Below are 19,640 nucleotides of genomic sequence, written 5' to 3'. Positions count from 1 at the left end.
GAATTTCTTGATAATGTGACTGAACACATTGATGAAGGTAGAGCAGTAGATGTAGTGTATATGGATTTTAGCAAGGCATTTGACAAGGTGCCCCACACAAGGCTTATTGAGAAAGTAAGGAGACATGGGATCAGAGAGATCTTGCAACTCCATTGGCCATTCAAAGCTGCTGCGCAGGTTGACTTTGTGGTTAAGAAAGCATATGGTGCATTGGCCTTTATCAACCGTGGGATTGACTTTAAGAGCCGAGAGGTAAGGTTACAGCTATATAGGATCCTGGTCAGACCCCACTTGGAATACTGTGCTCAGTTCTGATCGCCTCACTACAGGAATGATGTGGAAACTATAGAAAAGGTGCAGAGGAGATTTACAAGGATGTTTCCTGAATTGGGGAGCATGCCTTATGGGAATAGGTTGAGTGAACTCGGCCTTTTCTCCTTGGAGCGATGAAGGTTGAGAAGTGACCTGATAAAGGTGTATAAGGTGATGAAAGGCATTGATCATGTGGATAATCAGAGGCTTTTCCCCAGGGCTGAAATGGCTAACATGAGAGGGCACAGTTTTAATGTGCTTGGAAGTAGGTACAGAGGAGATGTCAGGGGTAAGGTTTTCTCGCCGAGAGTGGTGAGTGCATCGAATGGGCGGCCAGTAACAGTGATGGAGGTGGATATGATAGGGTCTCCTGGATAGGCACATGGAGCTTAGAAAAATATAGTCAATAGTAGTGTTCTCTCGAAGTCCGAGGAAGATGAATGTGTTGCGCAGTCAACATCTGTGGGCACGCATATGACTTCTGAGGCCGAAGTCCGAAGCATAGATATGGTTGCAGATGGGGCAAGGAGCACCGCCTGTTGGGGCAGGAGCGGACGCCTTCCTGTGTTTTTCTTGACTCACCTTGAGGCGCTGCATGCGCCAGTTGGCTTGGAAGTTGTTTGCTGCCTTGGAGCATAGATTGCACGCAAAATAGAGGGCCATGTATAACCCTAGGTAATTTCTATAGTAAGTACATGTTCACCACAGCATTGTGGGCCGAAGGGCCTGTATTGTGCTGTAGGTTTTCTATGTTTCTATGTCTCTATGTTCTATGATTTCATTTATTTATTTTTTGATACTACGTTTAGTAGGCCCTTCCAGCCCTTTGAGCCACGCTGCCCCACAACCTCGATTAACCTTAACCTAATCACAGGACAATTTACAATGACCAACCCAGTCATTTTCCCTACCCAATTCATCTGGGACTGTGAGGGGAATCTGGAGCACCAATGGAAAAATCCACATGCATTCAATGGGGAGGACATGCAGAGACTCCTCACAGAATTGTGTCGGAATTAAGCTCTGAACTCCGGAATGCCCTGAGTTGCAATAGTGTCACGCTAACCACTACGCTGCTCTGGCACGCAGAGAGAAAGCATTAGGAAACAGAAATCTCACTGAATTTATGTGCCATTTCCAGCACTGTAACCTATCAATGCTGTGTACATATACACCACAAACTAATCAACCTGCCTTCACCTACTTGGTGTTAATATTGTACTTTGAAATAAACATTTCAAACATTATACTGTTTAATCTTCTTCATGTGTCAGAAAAGGTTGATCTCTGAAGTGTAAAGTTGTAATTTCAATTGGGTATCAAAATGTTAGCGAGAATTGTTTACTTGAAAGTACCAGGCAATCAGATAATCCATTTCATATTATGTTCCATTCCCTAAGTACCCCCATTCTGTTAATGCAGGCAAGTAACAAATGCCAGATTACATTCTCCACTTCAAAAAAACCAAACATAGGTCAAACAAAAAACTACTTCTTTTGTTCCACAGGGGTCGGCGTTGGGACTGCTGCTTTTTACGATGTATGTCAATGATTTGGACTACGGTATTAATGGATTTGTGGCTAAATTTGCCGATGATTCAAAGATAGGTGGAGGAAACAGAGAGCCTGCAAAGAGACTTAGATAGTTTAGGGGAATGGGCAAAGAAGTGGCAAATGAAATACAATGTTGGAAAGTGTATGCACTTTGGTGGAAGAAATAAATGGGCAGACTATTATTTAGATGGAGAGAGAATTCAAAATACAGAGATGCAAAGGGACCTGGGAGTCCTTGTGCAAGATACCCAAAGGTTAACCTCCTGGTTGAGTCAGTTATGAAGAAGGCGAATACAATGTTAGCATTCATTTCTAGAGGTATAGAATATAAGAGCAGGGATGTGATGTTGAGGCTCTATAAGGCACTCGTGAGACCACACTTGGACTATTGTGTGCAGTTTTGGGCTACTTGTTTTAGAAAGAATATACTGATATTGGAGAGAGCTCAGAGAAGATTTACAAGAATGATTCCAGGAATGAAAAGGTTACCGTATGAGGAATGTTTGGCAGCTCTTGGGCTGTATTCCCTGGAGTTCAGGAGAATGATGGGGGATCTCAAAGAAAGATTCAGAATGTTAAGAGGTCTGAACAGATTAAATATGACGTGCTCATTTCCCATGGTAGGAGATTCTAGGACAAGAGGACATGACATCAGGATCAAAGGATGTCCTTTTAGAACTGAGATGTGGAGAAATTACTTCAGTCAGAGGGTGGTAAATCTGGAATTTGTTGCAACAAGTGGCTTTGGAGGCCAAGTCATTGGGTATATTTAAGGCAGAAATAAATAGGTTCTTGATTAGCCAGGGCATCAAAGAGTATTGGGTGAAAGCAGGGGAGTGGGGATGACTGGAAGAATTGGTTCAGCCCATGATTGAATGGTGGAACAGACTCAATGGGCCAAATGGCCTACTTCTGCTCCTATACCTTATGGTCTTATGGTCTAATGAAAACAGCTCTTGTCAGGAGCTTGAAAGGAAAAGCAGACAATTAAAATGTGTTTTTATTTAGCCATGAAGATGGCCAATCAAAAGATTCATGTAACACAGAATTGATTTTTTTCTCAGCTCTTGCCATATTTTGGCTGAGAAAGGTTACAATTTCAGATTAAGCAAGGGAACACATTACTAAAGGCATCTAATACAAACCATACAGGACATTGAATGACTGGGAATCCAACTCCATCAATTTGTTGATATTGCTTTCACTAAAGAAAATTGTATATAGAACTGACCCAGTAACTGCTTTTGTTAATCGTGCATTGACATTTTATATTTTTACAATTAGATGGAAATTCTGATAGTGAATCCTGTATTAAACACATTACTACATTGAGGCAGGGGAAAGGAGATTTATAATTGCACATCATCACAATCTAATGATTTTCTGAGTTTTCTTCCATTATTGTCCTATCATTAACACTTTGTCCAAGATTCTTGAATGCATCATCATCATTATCAATCCTTCAGTTACTCACCAAACCGGAAAATCTTGTCCCCTCTCCAAGTCATCACTGGAATCTACTGTAATTCTGGTTATTAAACTTTATTCTTCTTTGCCATAGGCAACATGATTGCAACTCCTTTCCTTCCTCCATGTACCACTCATCTGCCCACAACCCCCATAACTTCAGCCACTGCTCCTGTAAATGGTAACATTTGCTCCTGTTATTTCACTCCTACCCATTCCAAATAATTTGCTACAACTCTGGCAAAGTGCTCTGCTCCATCTTATGGATTGCCTGGGATTCCCATTAACTTTCTTTTTGAATTCTTCCTTTTCTTCATTTAGTTGCTGACCCTTAGCACTGTCTCCTGTAAATATTTAATCAGCTTTCATATATTTGTTGCTTTAAATCTTCTGCATTGGTTTATGTTGTCGAAGAAGCATAACTTTTTCCAGTTAAAAATGTTGGAAGCCAGCGAGGCTGCTCACACTTCTACAGTTTTCAACAAAGAACTGTGTTGTGTGCTTAATATTTCATTGATATTTGAGAAATTTTGTAAATATATAGTTTGATTAAGAATTCTTGTTCATTTAAATAATTAAGTATGGGTTATATGTAAACATACATGAATTGCATAGGTCATGATGCTATCACATGATACCTGTGTGCCTCAGTTAAAATAAAAAACAAACTTAAGATTCACATTTCTCGGCTCTCTTGTTTTCCTTTGGATTCGTTTAATGTTTTGAAACTATAAAACATCACAGACTGACATTCAGAACTCCAGTTCTATTATCAAGGCTATTTTGTTCCAGCTGTGTAACAGAACTCGCTAACATTTCTCTGCCTCATAATCCCCTCAGTCCTTTTGACATGGGATGGAAAAGCAAAGAGGTCCTGAAAAGAGAATTTAGAGAGCTGAGAAGCAGGACTTTCCAGGTAGTAATTTCTGGATTGCTACCTGTGCCAGACACCAGTGATGGTAGAAACAAGATGATTTGGCAGATTAGTGAGTGGCTGAGAAGCTGGTGCAAGGTGCAGGGCTTCAGGTTTGTGGATCACTGGGATCTCTTCTGGGAGAGGTATAACCTGTTCAAAAGTGACAGGTTGCATCTGAACCCAAGGGGAACCAATATTCTTGTGAGCTGGATTGTAGAGCTGCTGGGGAGGGTTTAAACTAACTTGGCAGGGGAGTGGGAACCAGTGTGAAGGGACTCAGGATAGGACGGATGCTAAAAAAGCAAAGAAAGCATACAGTCAGACTGTCAGGAAGGGCAGGCAGATGATAGGACAAAATTGCAGCCAGCAGGGTGAGTGTGTGCATTAGGGACGCAGAATCAAAAAGGGTAGCAAATACAGTACTCAAAGTGTTAGATCTCAATGCATGGAGTATAAGAAGTAAGGTGGATGATTTTGTTGCACTATTACAGATTGTCAGATATGATGTTGTGGCCATTACTGAATTATAGCTGAAGGATGGTTGGAGTTGGGAGCTGAATGTCCAAGGTTACACGTTGTATCAGAGGGACAGGAAGGTAGAGGGGGTGATGTGGCTCTACTGGTAAAGAATGGCATCAAATCAGTAGAAAGATTTGACATTGGATCAGAAGATGTGAATTCTTGTCAGTTGAGTTAAACAACTGCAAGGGTAAAAGGACCTTTATGGGAGTTATATACAGGCCTCGCAACAGTGGCTGGTATGCGGACCACGGATTACAACAGGAAATAGAAAAGGTGTGTCAAAAAGGAAATGTTATTATAGTCATGGGAGATTTCAGCATGCAGGTCAATTGGGAAAATCAGGTTGGAAATAGTCCTGTATGAAGGGTGCTCAATTGAGTTTGCTGCCAGAGAAGGCAAAGAGCGATGGAACCTCACTGGAAGCTGCCAACAGTAGTGAGATCAAGATCTACTGGACAAGGCTGGTGACGCTCTGCTTTAGTGGGTGATATTACACATCGGACTTAGTCCTGGCTGGAGTGGCTACACCTCTGCGCAGAGCAGATTTCCTGTGTGCCCAAGGACTATTAGTTGATCATATGAACTGCCGGCTTGCAGTTGTCAAGGACTTTGAGTCATTCCTCACAATGGTTCTGTCAAGCACATGCACCACTGCATGTGAATTTAGCCAACTGCTGAGTGAATTCCCAAACCTCACCAAGTCCACATTCTCAACTACAGTCACAAAACCTGGATTCGAGCACCATATTTCTACAACTGGCCCACCAGTCCAGGCCCGTGCACGTAGACTGGACCCAGAAAAGCTGGCAACCACGAAGGCCGAGTTTACCAACATGGAAATACTTGGCATTGTATGCTGATGGAATAGCTCCTGGACTGCTCGGCCCTGCCATATGGTCCCTATGTCCAATGGTGGTTCCTGCCCATGTGGCAATTTCTGACACAGTAACAAGATCACCACTCTCCGTCATTAATTGTCCCATACATCCAGGACTTTTTGTCACACTTAGCAACTTTTTTCCAAAGTCGAGTTAGTTAGGGCTACCATCAAGTGCCTTTACGCTCAGACAACATTTACAAAACGGCTGTGATAACGCCATTTGGCCTCTTTGAGTTTTTGCACATGCAACAGAGTTTCCCACGGCTGATGGACTCTGTATTAAAAGATTTAGATTTTCTTTTTGTTTACCTGGATGACATACTTGTCACCAGTGCAATCAATCTGGGCACATATCCCATCTCCACACAATTCTCAAGCACTTAAGCCAACACAGGTTGATTCTTTACACTGTAAAATGCCAGTTTGGGTTGTCAACCATTGATTTTCTTGGCCTTTGCATCTCCGCAGAAGGTACAGAACCCCTCCCAATAAAAGTAGCTGCTATTGTGGATTTCCCACCGCCCTGTGCTGCCAAAAAATCGACAGGAGTTTTTTGAGCAGGGTGAATTTTTGTCACCACTTCATTTGGCAAACTGCCGAACTAATGCTCCCCCTGTATAGTGCCCTAATCAAGTGCTTGACTAATCAGCAAATATGACGAGGGCACTTGATGATACCAAAAGACTTCTTACTAATGCAAACCTGCTCCCCAATGCATCTATAGCTGCTACTACTGTGGGCACCGGGCATGAACTCTTACTGGGAGGCGTGTAGTACCTGCTTGCCTTCTTCAACTGGCAGCTACATCCACCCGAAAGGAACTTTGACCATGAACTTCTCGGTCTCTATCTGGCTGTACACGATTTCCGTTTTCTTCTAGAGAGTCGACATTTCACAGCGTTCATTGACCACAAAAACGTCGTGCACACGATGGCCAAAATATCAGACCCTTGGTCCGCACAGCAGCAATTCCACCCGGCCGACATATCCGAGTTTGCGACTAAACTATTTTATTTCTCTTCGTTTATGTATTCCATGTCTGTTTTTCATCTCTGACACGTTTCTGGGACTGTTGTAGCCTGAGACTTGCAGTGTGGAGATCGATTGGATGATGCAGTGCTTTGCTGTCTCCGAGCGGATTCTTCAGGCAAGGATGCATGAGTCGATGTTTGACTCCATTTTGCTGATTAAAGTGACATGGAGATTGAAACATGGAGGTGAATGGAGGTGGGGGGGGGGGGGCGAGCGCCGGCTGCCTGCTTTCTGGTTGCTGGTGGGGATCACTCTGCTGCAGGAAAGGGGAGCCTGTGTGGCCTGCTGCTGAGGTTTTCTGTAGTTTGGATACGGACATGGATAAGATGTAGACTTTGGTCTATGGAGTTCTTCTTTCCAGTCTTACAGTTTTTTTATATTCTGTACTTTTTCGCTTGTTCTGTGGGGGAGGGTGATTTGTGCGGTCAATGTTCTTGTGGGTTTTGTGCGGGGGAGGAGGGTCCAGGAGTTGATGTTCTTGATTTTTTTTGTTAGTACTTTTGTGTGAGGAGAGGGAAATTTGGAGGCCAATGTTCATTCTGTGTTCCATGTGGGGGGAAGGGGTTGGGGTGTTCGAAGTTCTTGATGCGCTTTGGTTTGTTTTTTTGTACAGGGGGAGGGGTATTAGGGGATGTTCTTGTTGCATTTTTTGCAGGGCAGTGGGGGGGGGGGGTTTGTCAGTGGCCTATGCCAGTAAGGATGATGAACTTAAGAAAAAGAAGTAGAGGAAGAATATTCTCCATTAATTCCTTTCATTTCTTTAACTTCTCAAACAGTTCCTGACCGGGTTTTCTTTGCACCTTATTCAGGCAAGGAATGGATCTGTTTTGTGGCATTTCTTTATACAAAAGTCCACTATGTGTTCAGTTATCAACCCAAAAAAGCTTAAACTGAAATCTAATTACAATTTGATGCAGTTTAATCAATACCTTGGTGGTATGTTTTGCTATTGGTTATTTTGCTCAGTATTGTTTTAACTTTATTGATTACCATTCTGCTTTGATTCAATTTATATGGATAAGGCTTCAATTTTCTGAAATAATTAATCTACTTGCCATTCCACTTGGCCTGGGATTACCTGGACAATAGTAATACCTACTTTGGGCTGCTGCTTATTGATTTCAGTTCAGCATTCAACACAACCATACCCTCAGTTCTAATCAACAAGTCCAAAACAGTGGGCCTCAACTGGATCCTTGACTTCCCCACTGGAAGATCACAGCCTGAGCAGATCAGAAATAACATCTCCTCCTCGCTGACAATCAACACCGGCGACCCTCAATGATGCATGCTTAGCCTACTTCCCTACCCTCTGCACCCACGTCTCTGTGGTTAGGGATGGTTTAAATGCCATCTATAAATCTGCTGATTTCACAAGTGTTGTTGGTAGAGGGTGAAGAGGCATACAGGAATGAGAAAGATCAGCTGGTTGAGTGGTGTTGCAACAACAACCATGTCAGCAGACCAAAGAATTGATTGCAGACTTTAGGAAAGAGAAGTTGAAGGAGTGCACACTAGTCCTCATTGATAGATCAGAAATGAAAAGGGTGAGCAGTTTCAAGTCCCTGGCTTTCTTCAGCGCTGAAGATCTACTCTGGACCCAATTACAAAGAAAGCTCGACAACATCTCTATTTCATTTGGAGTTTGAGAAGACTTGGCATGTCACCGAAGACACTCACAATTTTCTACGGATGTACTTGGGAGAGCGTTTTATCTGTCTGCATCACCGTCTGGTAAGACGGGGACTCTGAATGGGATCAGACTAAGCTGCAGTAATGTTACTCTAGAAACTCAGCCAGCACCATCATAGGCACCACACTCCCCAGCACCCAGGACACCATCAAAAAGGTGTCATCCATTATTAAGGACCCAATTCACTCAGTCCATGCCCTCTTCTCACTGGGGCCATCAAAGAGGAGGTACAAGAGCCTGAAGGCACACACTCAATGTTTCAGGAACAGCATCTTCATTACTGTCATTAGATTTTCAATGGATTTTGACTCCATGAATGCTACCTCACTATATTCTTTTCTCCTCTCTTTTTATGCCTCTTATTTAATTTATTTTAAATATATACTTAATGCAATTTATAGTTTTTTTATTAGATATTCCATATACTGCTGCTGCAAAACAACAGATTTCAAAACATATGCCAGTGAAATTTAAACTTGATTCTGATTCTGCCCCTAAACCATGCTGATTTTTTTCCAGCACAGCCCCTGAAGGGAACCCAGATGCCTCAACCTATCAGCCAATTGATTTACGGTGGACAGATAAAGTTTAAAATAATATATTTAAAACATTAAAATCATATTCATACATTAAATATTAATTTAAAACTTTGAAACTAAATGATATAATTTGCATCCTTTCCTTAGCAGTCAGTGTCTCTAGCTGATTTGAATAGACCACTATACTTGCATTAGGTTTAACCTGGTACAGACTGAACATGTAGGGTTCCCCAGTTTGGGAGTTTGGCAGCCAATGAAAGATCATGTTGCCTCCTTGTGTGCCATGGAGAATCCAGCAGCATAGGTAGCTTCAAGTAACGGAGCGAAGCAAAGGTATGACTGTTACATCACACCAACACCTGGACTGTAAAATCACTGTTTAATTCATTATTCTACAATCAAAGCATTGCTGGCCATGTGAATGTTTATTTAAAATTCCTAATTGTGCTTCAGTCAAGAAAGCTCACCGATGCCTCTACTTTCTGAAGAAGCTGAAGAGAGCGGGACAATGTACATCAATACTCACGGCCTTCTGCAGATGCACAGTTGAAAGCATTTTAACATGCTGCGTTACAGTGTGGTACAGTAACTGCCTGCCGTGGACAGGAGGGCAGGACAATGGGTGGTTAATACCGCGCAATGCATCACTGGCGCCAGCCTATCTGCCATCAACAACATACAGTATATACAGAATAAAGCCGCAATATTATGAAAGATCCCACCCGTATGCCAGTGGGCTGTTTGTCCCAGTCCCATTAAGGAAGAGGATATGCCGCACCATGCCATGACCACCAGACGGTTACATTCCCCAAGCTGTCAGGCTGATCAACACTTACACCCATTAACAAACCCGTCCAGATCCCCAACACAACCACTTCATCATTTCCTGCTCGAGTCAGAGTCATCGTATGCACAGATACTCCGGTACCTAAAGATTCCTATCGCCACTTTATGTACATACAATAAAGTGTATACTTCTGTGTGTATACTGTAAGCTAATCTTACGTATTTACATTTATTGTGTTTTTATTGTGTTATTGTGTTTTTTTTTATGTTGCATCGGATCTGGAGTAACCTGGGCAATTAACTGCAGAACACTAACATTAACTACCGTACCCAGTGTAACGCACACTATGTGATGGAGGGAATAAATGTTTAGGGTGGTAGATCAAACTGGATGCTTTGTTCAAAGATGGTGCTGGTGAACCATGGTGATGGGGGAAATTACAAAATTTCTAAATACACTGCTTCTGAAGTACTGTCACTGCAATCTGCAGCCTGTAATTTCCCTGTAAGCAATGTACTTTTGAACCATCTTAATGAACTAGTGATCTCACGATCTTCTGAAGGTCACGGATGCAGGTACGGCGTCTTTAAGTGAATGAAGATACATCACCATGGCCGAAAGGGAGAGAGGAAGGGAGGACTCCAAGTCAAACTGAAGTGCTAAGGAATGAAAAATCCTTTTCCAAGCATCTTGTTAACAAATGTAGTCATTGGAGAAAAAGACTGAGAACCTAAGGGCAAGATTTCTGGATCAGAGGGACAGGAGTAATTGCAGCATTATGAGTCCCGATGAAGATTCTTGGCCCAAAATATCGACTGTTTACTTTTTTCCATAGATGCTGCCAGGGCTGCTGAGTTCCTCCAAAATTTTGTGTGTGTTCCTTGGATTTCCAGCATCTGCAGGCCTTCTTGTGTTTGTGATACATGGAGTACAGTCGCAGGAAATCAGTATCGATCAAAAGAATCAGATTTATTATCACCGGCTTGTGTCGTGAAATTTGTTAACTGAGAAGCAGCAGTTCAATGTAATACATAATACAGAAGAAGAAGAAAAAAAGTAATAATAATAATAAATAAAAAGAGTAAATCAATTACAGTATACATATATTGAATAGATTAAAAATTGTGCAATAATGCAGAAATTATATACATTAAAAAAAGTGAGGTAGTGTTCACGGGTTCAATGTCTATTTAGGAATTGGATGGCAGAGGGGAAGAAGCTGTTCCTGAATCACTGAGTGTGTGCCTTCAGGCTTCTGTACCTCCTACCTGGTGGTAACAGTGAGAAAAGAGCATGCCTTGGGTGCTGGAGGTCCTTAGTAATGGACACTGCCTTTCTGAGACACCGCTCCTTGAAGATGCCCTGGGTACTTTGTAGGCTAGTACCCAAGATAAAGCTGACTAAATTTACAACCTTCTGCAGCTTCTTTCGATACTGTGCAGTAGTGCCCCCCCACCCCCATGACAGACAGCGATACAGCCTGTCAGAATACTCTCCACCTTACATCTATAGATGTTTTTGAGTGTATTTGTTGTCATACCAAATCGCTTCAAACTCCTAAATAAGTATAGTATTGCCTTCTTTAAAACTGAATCATTATTTTGGGACTAGGTTAGATCCTTAGAGATCTTGACACCCAGAAATTTGAAGCTGATCACTCTCTCCACTTCTGATCCTTCTATAAGGATTGGTATGTGTTTCTTCGTCTTACCCTTCCTGAAGTCCACAATCAGCTCTTTTAGCTTACTGATGTTGAGTGCTAGGTTACTGCTGTGACAACAACACAATAGTTGGCATATCTCGCTCCTGTACATCCCCTCGTCTCCATCGGAGATTCAACCAACAACAGTTGTATCATCAGCAAATTTATAAATGGCATTTGAGCTATGGCAGCCAGGCCATGCTCTCTTCTCGCAGTTGACATCAGGAAGAAAGTACAGGAAAAGCCTCAGGGTCCACACCACCATGCTCAAGAACAGTTATTACCCTTCAACCATTAGGCTCTTGAAGGAGAGGGGATAACTTCACTCATGTCATCACTGAAATACTTCTTTTCATGTTTCTTTTGTATTTACAGTTTGTTGTCCTTTGCACATTGGTTGTTTGTCCATCACAATGAGTGCATTCTTTCATTTATTCCACTGTGCCTCTTGGATTTACTGTGTATGCTCACAAGAAAATGAATCTTAGTGTTGTATATGGTGACATGCTCTATATGTACAAACATTTGTACTTTGATAATAAATTTTCCTTTAATCTTGTCCTTCAGGTTGGGCTACTTGAATGACATTGGGAATGCACTCTTACGGTCAACTGCTGTATTCCATCATGCCTCAGACTTGTGCCTTGTAGATAGTGGGAAGGCTTTGGGTTGTAAAGACACGAGTCACCCATTGAGGAATACACAGCGCTTGATACATTTTTGTAGTCATGGCATTTATGTGGCTGGTCCAGTTGAGCTTCTTGTCAATGGTGACCTCTAGGACATTGGCGGTAGAAAATTCAGCATAGGTAAAGCCATTGAATGCAAAGACAAGTCATAGGTATACCCTTGTTGAAAATGGTCATTATCTGGTGCCTCTTGGTGTAAGTGTTCTCAGTCTGAGCCTGAATGCTATCAGGTCTTGTTGCTTGCTATCTTTAATTGTTTTATTTTCTAAGGAGCAGCAAGTAGAATTCAAAGTGGAAAATCATTAGCTAATATCCCCATTTCTTATGTTGTGATGGAAAGTGAGGTTGCTGCTGAAGATGGTTGGGCCCAGGACACTGTCATGAAGAACAGTAATGTCCTGGGGCTGGTGTATGTAATGGGTGACAGATGACACAAATAGTTCATAATAGAAACTGTTCTACATACTTCACAAACACCGTCTTTGAGTTGTTGTGTTCATGTTAAGAACACAACATCATGTCAAAATGTAACAGCGTCAGTGTAAGGTTATTGCATTTAGTTTGTTCATAATGGAAGTAAAGGGCTGTGGCTTTTGTTAAGCACATAACATGGCTTTTGCATGTTTTATTCACAAAATCCTACATTGGGATGATTATCTCTGACAACTGAAACCATCTTCTATTCTGCGTGCCCTTTGAGTTATATAGGTGAATCGCAACATTAGTACTGGCAAGAGCAGAGGAAATCTGCTCTGTTAACTCTCAAGACTTTGAGACACAGAAAGCTATGCCCAAGTACTAGAAGAGGGGATTGTTACAGAGTGGTGCCCATTGGTTGGTATGGATAGTTCCATGTTGGACATTCCATCTCTGCTTAACTCCAAGTTCTATTTCAGATTCAGCATTAGCCATTTCAGCAAGATTCCTCAATAACATATTTCAGATAGTGTATCTCCTCTATATATAACTAGACAAGCTTATTACCAATTACATTTATTAATATTATTTATTGTGAGAAATCTACCTGAAGCTGGTATCAATTCTGGAATGCAAACATCCTCAAAAGAGTTTCCAGAGCCAGTATTAGTCTACGTCACTTTAGCCACCTGTGCTGCCAGCTGGCCAGTCTTGCTTCCATAGAACCATAGAACACTACGGCAGAGTATAGGCCCTTCAGCCCTCCATGTTGTGCCGACCCATATAATCCTTAAAAAAAAGTACTAAACCCACATTACCCCATAATCCTCCATTTTTCTTTCATCCATGTGCCTGTCCAAGAGGCTCTTAAATACCCCTAATATTTTAGCCTCCACCACCATCCCTGGCAAGTCATTCCAGGCACTCACAACCCTCTGTGTAAAAAACTTACCCCTGATGTCTCCCCTATACTTCCCGCCCTTAATTTTGTACATATGCCCTCTGGTGTTGTAATTTTGCTATTGGTGCCCTGGGAAACAGCTACTGGCTATCCACCCTATCTATGCCTTTCATAATCTTATAGACTTCTATCAAGTCCCCTCTCATTCTTCTACGCTCCAAAGAGAAAGCTCCCAGCTCTGCTAACCTTGCTTCATATGACTTGTTCTCCAAACCAGGCAACATCCTGGTAAATCTCCTCTGCACCCTCTCCATAGCATCCGCATCCTTCCTATAATGAGGTGACCATTGGGCTTGATGTAAAATCCAGAAGGGTAATAGGCTCTTTCCAAGATTTCCCAGGTCTATCAAATCTGTCCCTGAACCTGAACCACATTTAACCTGGTGCAACACAGTATTACCTCTACAAATCAATGAAATACATTATCTGCTCAGAGAGAGGTGATCGTAAAGTTTTCAATACTGATTTCAGTTACTTTTAATAATCGATTTGTTTTAGTATGGCATGAGTCTTCAGAATTATAAAGTTGAGAACAAAGAACTAATATTTTTGAACAATCTGCTTAATTTATCCTGAGTGTTAATGAAACAAGACCACCGGTGCTGTCCGCATAGAACCTGCAGGTTCTCCCTTTCAGCATGTGGATACTTCATTGTCCTCACAGATCTCAGAGAAAGGTGGAGACCACAGGATACTGCAGATGCTGGAATTTGGACCAACAAACAATTTGCTGGAGGAATCCTGTGGGCCGAGCAGCAACTGTGAGGGGTCGGGACAAAAAAGAATTGTCAGACGTTTCCGTTTAAACCCGTTTCAGGACAATTGTCCAGCAAGTTGTCTGTTAGCCCACTAAAGGATGTATAGGTTGGTAGGTCAAGTGGCCACTGATAAGTGCCCCTTGTGTAAGTGAGAGCTAGAATTTAGGGGAGGTGATGTGAATATGGAAAGAATAAAATTGAGATCAATACAGGGGTAGTGCAATTTGGTGTTTGATGCACATATTGGACTGATGGGCTTGTTTCCATACTGCAGTCTGGACTCCACTCAATGTCTGGGAATATTAAAGAGATCTAAAAGCTCCAGCTTCTCCAAGTGCAAGGGCTGGGGTTTCAATGGTTGCCAAAACCATTTTGTGAATGCTGAGAGAAATCGCCTATGCTGCTTAGGTCCATGCCAAAATAATGGGAGCCAGGCTTTGTGGAGAAAACAATATGGCACAGGGACAGGCAGGAGCAATGGTGGATCTGCTGCGTTCTACCATTTGTGCCATTGCATCTTTATTTACAGATCTGGAGACCTTGTGCTGCTGTGCAGATCTATCTGGCTGCCTAGGAAGTTCACGGCTGTTATCATCACAACGGTGCACGTTCCGCCACAGGCTGACACTGACCTGGCTTTCACGGAACTGTATGGGGACGTCACGTGATGACGTAGGATCGTGACGTGGAAATCCAGCTCTCACGTAAAAAACCAGTAAAATAATGTTTAAGTGAAGAAAAGTTAGTAAATACTTTTAAAAAATTACTTATAAACTACTCAGGATTGTCTTAAGATATGTCTCCTAAACAGAAGCAGAAGAAAACTACTACTTTGAAGACAACACAAGTTGGAAAAGAATCAAGGCCGGCAGCCATGAAAAAGCCTCGGGCTCAAGTGCATTTTACCTCCGGCGATACAGAACAGGAAACTACGGCAACATCAACCGTTTCCAAAAAAAAAGAGCAACAGGAATTGCGCATGTGTGAAGGAAGGGGCATGCGCAAACACGAGCAACCCAAACTACAAATCCCGGCCATGATCGGGACTGAAAGTGAAAATGAATATGAGGTGGAATCAGATTCTCTGGATAAATCAGACGAAGATGAAGAGACAAACAAAGAAGAGCAACAGGAAGAGGTTGGAGGTGATATTGGAGACATAAAAAAATCTTTGGTGCAAATAATGCATGAATTAAAAGCATTAAAAGTAATAAAAAAGATATTAAAATATGAAGATTATGTTTGATAAAATGATGAAAAGACAGGACAAAATGGACAAGAAAATTAAAAACGGAAGAAATAATGGGAGACACCATTGATAGAGTGAATAAAATGGAAGATGATATTTCTGCCTGGACATCAGAAAGAAAACGGTTGTTGGAAAAAGTGGATGTACTTGAAAATTTTAACAGACAAAATAATATTAAGATTGTTGGACTTAAAGAAGGTATAGAGGGAGAGGATCCAATAAATTTTTTTCAAAAATGGATTCTGGAAATTTTGGAAATGGAAGAAGGAACCCAGTTCATTGAAATTGACAGGGCTCACAGAGCCTTAAGATCAAGACCTCAAGTTGATCAAAATCCACGACCAATCTTGATAAAATGCTCAAGATATCAAGATAAAGAAAAGATCCTGAAGGCGGCTGCCCAACGTGCCAGAAAGAGAAACGGGCCATTGATGATAGAAGGGAAAACAGTTCTTTTTTATCCTGATATAAGTTATGACCTTTTAAAGAGGAAGAAGGAATTTAACCCAGCAAAAAAAGTTTTATGGGAAAAGGGTTATAAATTTATATTGCGACACCCAGCAACCATGATAATTTTTTTGGATGATGGAAAAAGAAGATCTTTTACTGATTATTGGGATGCGGAAGAATTTGCACAAGAACTCCCAAATATTCGCTAACCACAGCCAAAGATTTAAAAGTGAAACAGATTAAAGATGAAGACAGGGACAGTGAATGGAGTTGATGGATGTTTAAGGACAGAAAAATATTTAAATATATTCTTAATTATATGTTACAGGGGGAGAAAGGTAAAAATTTGAGAAATATTAATTGAGAGTATTGATATTATTTTTTCTTCTCTTATATATACTTTTTTATGTTATGGGGGAGCTTGGGGAACTTCGGATCGATTGCTACGGGATTCACGTGTGTAATCATGGCGATTGCCATGACCTGCACAACGGAGGGGGGTAATGTTGTGTTTTTTTTTATTCACAACATCAGTAGGGGGGTATTTTGTTTTTTTTATCTTTATAATCTATTTTTCTTTAATCTTTCTTTCTTTGCCTGGACAATCGGGGGGAGACACATAGCAACACGGAGAATTTTAAAAAGATTACCCAAGGTACTACGAAAGTTGAAAAGTTAGGTATTACTATAGACTGGAGTAACCCTGTTAAAAATAATGACTAATTTACTGATTTTTTAAAGTTTTAATGTTAATGGGCTTAATGGACCGGTGAAAAGAAAAAGAATTTTAACATACATTAAGAAAATGAAAATAGATATAGCTTTTAGCTGCATTCCGTTTGAAAAAATTACTTATAATTTAAGAGATAAATACAAAATATTTCTGAAAATTTGGCGCCCTTATTTACAAAAGATAGGATTAAATATATAGGTGCTCCGAAGTTAAAATTATTGGTTATTTGGGGAAATAAATAAATATATATACTAAAGTTATTATGAACTCCATGGAGCATGTGGGGATCTTCCGATATCCAGGCATCCTTTCTTTCTTTTTTTTCTCTTTTTTTTCTCTTTTTACAGGGATATGTTAGGGGGAGGAGTTAAGGGGGGGGGAAGGGTTGATAATTCTTTTTTTCCTTCTGTAACCATTTGAAAATACAATAAAAAAATTTATTAAAAAAAAGGAACTGTATGAAACCATCAGCACGCTGGAGACTGTACACCCGGTGGCTGCTTTCATCATCACTGGAGACTTTAATTGAGCATCGCTGACTGAAGTCTCTCTGAAGTTTTGTCAGTACATCCAGGTGAACACATGAGGACATAACATACTCGACCACAGCTACTCACCATTCCACAATGTTTACAAAGTGCTCCTCCGTCCACCGTTTAGGAAGTCTGACCACACCTCCATCTTGCTTCTGCCCGTGTACAGGCAGAAGCTGAAACGAGAGATGGCCATAGTTAAAACTGTTGGACTGACCAATCAATCTCCATGCTACAGGACTGCTTTGATGACATCAGCTGGAATGTCTTTCATGATGAGGATGTTTCCGAGTTCACGGAAGGGGTCACGCGCTTCATTCAGAAATGAACCTAGGACGCCTTCCCCCAAAAATCAGTCAATGTCTCTCCAAACCAGAATCCCTGGATCAACAGTTCTGTGTGTGCTGAACTCACTGCACGAGACTGAGCCTTCGCCATCGGTAACCACCAGGAACTCAAGAAATGCAGCTACGATCTACGCAAAGTCATCGAGGTAGTGAAACAACGATATAGGGGCAAGATCCAGAGACAACTCACCACCAGCAACACCTGCAGCATATGGCAAGGTCTGCACACCATCGCAGACTTCACAGTGGTGCTGCCAACATCGTTGCCTCTCCCCCAGATGAACTGAACCAAGCCCCGAGGAGAGCCGCCGATGTGACCGGCACCTTGGTCATCTCTGAGGCTGAAGTACACAGGTGTTTCCAATGAGAGGACAGCCACAAGGAAGTGGGACCGGACAGCATCCCAGGGCAGGTACTCAGAGTGTGTGTGACACAACTGGCTGGTGTGTTTGCAGGCATTTTTAACCTCTCCCTCTCCCAGCGCAGAGTGCCCTCCTGCTTCAAAACATCCACCATGTCCCCGTACCTAAAAAGACTAATGTAGCATGCCTGAATGACTGGTGTCCTGTTGCACTCACCTCAATAGCAAACAAATGCTTTGAAAGGCTGGTCAAGGACTGCATTTGCAGCATGTTACCACCCAAACTGGACCCCCTACAATTTGCCTACCGACGCACCCGATGGACAGATGACGCAATAGTCACAGCTCTACACGTTGTACTTGCACACCAGGAAAAAATGGATGCTTATCTCAAATATTTAACTGCTACTTGGAACCTAACCCTCTGATTGCTCTTTTCAGTACTTTAGGAAAAGTTGACATGCACCTGACTCCGACTGAGCGTTGTACATTGTCTGGCGCCTCTCTTTTGGCTAGACATGCAGTCCTTCTTGGGTGGAGAGATGCTGCCCCACCCACTCATGCTCAATGGCTCAGAGACATTATGTCCTGCTTAGACCTTGAAAAGATTCATTATTCACTTCTTAATTCGGGCATAAAGTTCCAAAAGGCGTGGGGACCTTTTCTTGAATATTTTCATAATTCCCTTTTAGGTTAAGGATGCATTCCTCCCTTTTATTCTTTTGCATTTAAATTCCTTACTTCCAGCTTCTTACAGTTAAGATTTACGTTTTTATTTGATGTGTAAACATATTATAGTTCTGGTAGCAGGCAATATAGCTTCTTTTTATAAATACAGCTCTGTGGTGATAAAGTTCTGATAACTTTTTTATATATCGTGAGGGTAGTGGTAGGGTAACTAACCTTATACGATTCTGCTATGGGTGCTTTTTCTTAATTGTTATGAACTGTTCATTTGATATGTTTGTTTTGTACTGTATAAACCTCTTTTTTATTGTTTTGTCGCATTGTAAAAATACATTAAAAAATTAATTAAAAAAAGAAAGTAAAAATGGATGCTTATGTGAGAATGCTGTTCTTCAACTACAGTTTGGCATTCAACACCATAATTCCCTCCAGGCTTGACAAGAAACTCAGAGAATTCAGCCATCACCCTGCCTTGTGCAGCTGGATCCTAGACAGCCTGCTAAATCACCAACAGGTGGTAAGAGTCAGCTCCCTCACCTTTGCCCCTCTGATCCTCAACCCAGGAGCCCTCCAGGGCTGTGTCCTAGGCCCTCTCCTTTAGTGTCTGTACACACATGACTGTGTTGTTACCCACAGCTCCAATCTGCTAATTAAATCTGCAGATGATACTATATTGATTGGCCTTATCTCAAATAATAACGAGGCAGCCTGCAGAGAAAATGTCATCACCCTGACACAGTGGTGTCAAGAAAACAACCTGCCCCTCAAAGTCGCAAAAACAAACAAGCCGGTTGTAGACTACAGGAGGAACACTTCTCCGTGGATTGTCACCTTGTCATGGCGGAGAAGCTTGTGTGAACCCGAGATCCCGAGAGCGATACCGTCTGGAACTATGCTCCTGGTAGGGTCACCCATGGCGGTAAGGTCGAGGGTGAGGTCCCTGACAAAGAACAATCCAACCAAGACCTCGACGGTGGAACAGGTGGATGAATTTACTTTAAACCCAGTGGCTGTGAAGGCAGATGAAGGCTGCAACAAATCCATCAGCTCCA

The 19,640-nt window shown here is 41.8% G+C and overlaps 1 protein-coding gene across 1 annotated transcript in view; it reads right to left on the bottom strand.

Annotated features, from left to right (window-relative positions):
• The window catches only part of trdn (triadin), a 507,565-nt gene that overhangs the window by 159,131 nt on the left and 328,794 nt on the right, over positions 1–19,640 (bottom strand). The gene's annotated exons all lie outside the window — the stretch shown is intronic.

Source organism: Hemitrygon akajei, chromosome 9, assembly GCF_048418815.1.
Source record: "Hemitrygon akajei chromosome 9, sHemAka1.3, whole genome shotgun sequence".
Classification (NCBI taxonomy): Eukaryota; Metazoa; Chordata; class Chondrichthyes; order Myliobatiformes; family Dasyatidae; genus Hemitrygon; species Hemitrygon akajei.
This window is presented reverse-complemented; position numbering and strand designations above follow the sequence as displayed.